Source organism: Vigna umbellata, chromosome 8, assembly GCF_029865625.1.
Source record: "Vigna umbellata cultivar VRB3 chromosome 8, Vumbellata_1.0, whole genome shotgun sequence".
Lineage (NCBI taxonomy): Eukaryota > Viridiplantae > Streptophyta > Magnoliopsida > Fabales > Fabaceae > Vigna > Vigna umbellata.
This window is the reverse complement of record NC_142172.1, coordinates 241,448-243,947: the sequence shown is the minus strand read 5'-3', so window position 1 is coordinate 243,947 and position 2,500 is coordinate 241,448.

Here is a 2,500-nt window from a genome sequence, read left to right as displayed (position 1 = left end):
TTTTTCATTTTGGTGGGTTTTGAAGCTAGCCAAGTTTGGTGGTGAAACTTGGCTAAGTTTGTGGTGCATGGTGGCAAGTTTTGTGAAATTTTCAAAGTGTTGGTTTTAGGGGGGTGATGGAAGCTTATCCATGCTTGAATGACCTGGCCTTGCAGACAAAACAGATTCAGCGGATGAAAAATAGTATTGGTGCAGTGGATGAAATACAGCAGAGTGGATGCAGTAGCAATTGGGTGAGATTTTGGTATATTTGAGTGGAATAAGTATGTGTGGGAACCTCACAGCTCAGAAGGCCTTCCTACAATGGAAGGAAGCTAGAGGAAAGGGAAGAGAAAGTAGAGAGAATTAGTGACTCAAGAGCAATAGGGCTGGCAATGAATTTCAGCAGCAATTTACTAAGCTCAAAAGTAACCCAATACAAAGAAAAGGCCCTCTTATTTATAGGTGAAGAGGAGCCTAAATTCTGTTTGTAATTCCCTCCTAAAATTCAAATTATTCAGATTTTGATCAAGCAAAATCCATGCTTCATTCCAGCTCATCCAGCAAGGTGTGTGCTTCCTTCCAAATCAGCCAACATTCACGTGGAAAATGCTGGTGCATGCCGTAAGCACCTCCTTTGCTTTTTGGCTCCTTTGCTTGGTTTTTTCTCGGATGGCTCAATCATATTCTCCAAAATTTATTAATTCCTACAAAACAAAATATAAGTGCTTTAGTTAAGAGAAGAAGGATTTTTATAAGTAACCTTCCATAGAAGTAAAATGTTAGATGATCCTTCTTCTTCTTGAATCTTCCTAGCCATTGCTCTAGTAAGAGGTCCAATGTGATTTCTTGATGGTTTTCCATCAGACCCTCCCTCTTGAAAAAGATCTGTCCTCAGATCTGCTTCATCCTGTTGATCATCTCCTGTGAAAGGAATTAAATCGCAGATGTTAAAAGTAGGACTGACACCATAACTTTCAGGAAGGTCTAATATGTATGCATTATCATTTATCTTTTTGAGCACTTTGAATGGACCATCTCCTCTTGGACTAAGTTTGGATTTCCTTTGAGAGGGAAATCTTTCCTTTCTCAAATGAAGCCAAACTAGGTCTCCTTTTTCAAAAACTATTTTCTTTCTCCCTTTGTTGTTGTATTCTGCATATTTTTGAGTTTGTTTTTCAATTTGGATTTTAACTTTCTCATGTAACTTCTTGATAAACTCCGCTTTAGAAGCACCTTCTTTATGAAGAAAAGAAGATGATTCTGGAAGAGGTAGTAAATCAAGAGGTGTGATAGGGTTAAAACCATAAACAACCTCAAAAGGAGAAAGATTTGTAGTCTTGTGGACTACTCTATTATAAGCAAATTCAATATGAGGTAGATGTTCATCCCAAGATTTGTTATTTCCTCTTAATATTACCCTTAATAATGTAGATAAAGATCTATTTACTACTTCAGTTTGCCCATTAGTTTGTGGGTGACATGTAAGTAGAAAATAGAAGTTTAGTTCCAAGCTTTTCCCATAAAGTTTTCCAAAAATGGCTTAGAAACTTCACATCTCTATCAGACACTATAGTTTTGGGTAAGCCATGCAATTTCACTATTTCTTTAAAGAAGAGTCTAGAGATATAGCTAGCATCATCTACTTTGTGGCAGGGTATAAAATGAGCCATTTTACTAAAACGATCTACTACCACAAATATAGAATCATACCCCCTTTGAGTTCTTGGCAATCCTAAGACAAAGTCCATGCTTATGTCCTCCCAAGGGGTATTAGCTATAGGAAGAGGTGTATAGAGTCCATGAGGCATAATTTTGGACTTAGCTTGCAAACAAGCTATACATTTAGAACAATGCCTTTGAACATCTATTCTCAGGTGTGGCCAATAAAATTTACTTTTCAAAATGTTTAGAGTTTTATCAACTCCATGATGGCCCATGAGTCCTCCTCCATGACTCTCTTTGATAAGAAGTTTTCTAATGGATCCTTAGGGTATACAAAGTTTTCCTTTATTAAAAAGATACCCCTCAGAAAGATAGAATCCATCAAAAGGCTTCTTAAGACATGATGAATAAGTGAATGCAAATGTTTCATCATTTTCATATAACTCTTTTATGTCATCAAATCCTAATATTTGAGATCCTACGGCTTACTAATAATGCATGTCTTCTAGATAAAGCATCCGGAACAACATTAGTACTCCCCTTTTTGTGTTTGATGACATAGGGAAATTGCTCAAGATATTCCACCCACTTTGCATGTCTTTTGTTTAGCTTTGCTTGCCCTTTAATGTATTTGAGAGATTCATGGTCAGTGTGTATGATGAATTCTCTAGTTACCAAGTAATGCTCCCAAGTTTTCAAAGCTCTAATGAGGGCATACAACTCTTTGTCATAGGTAGGATAGTTTAAGGTAGGCCCCCTAAGTTTTTCACTAAAGTAAGCTATGGAATGTCCTCCTTGTATTAAAACAACTCCTATTCCTACCCCAGATGCATCACATTCTAGTTCAAAGGCTTTG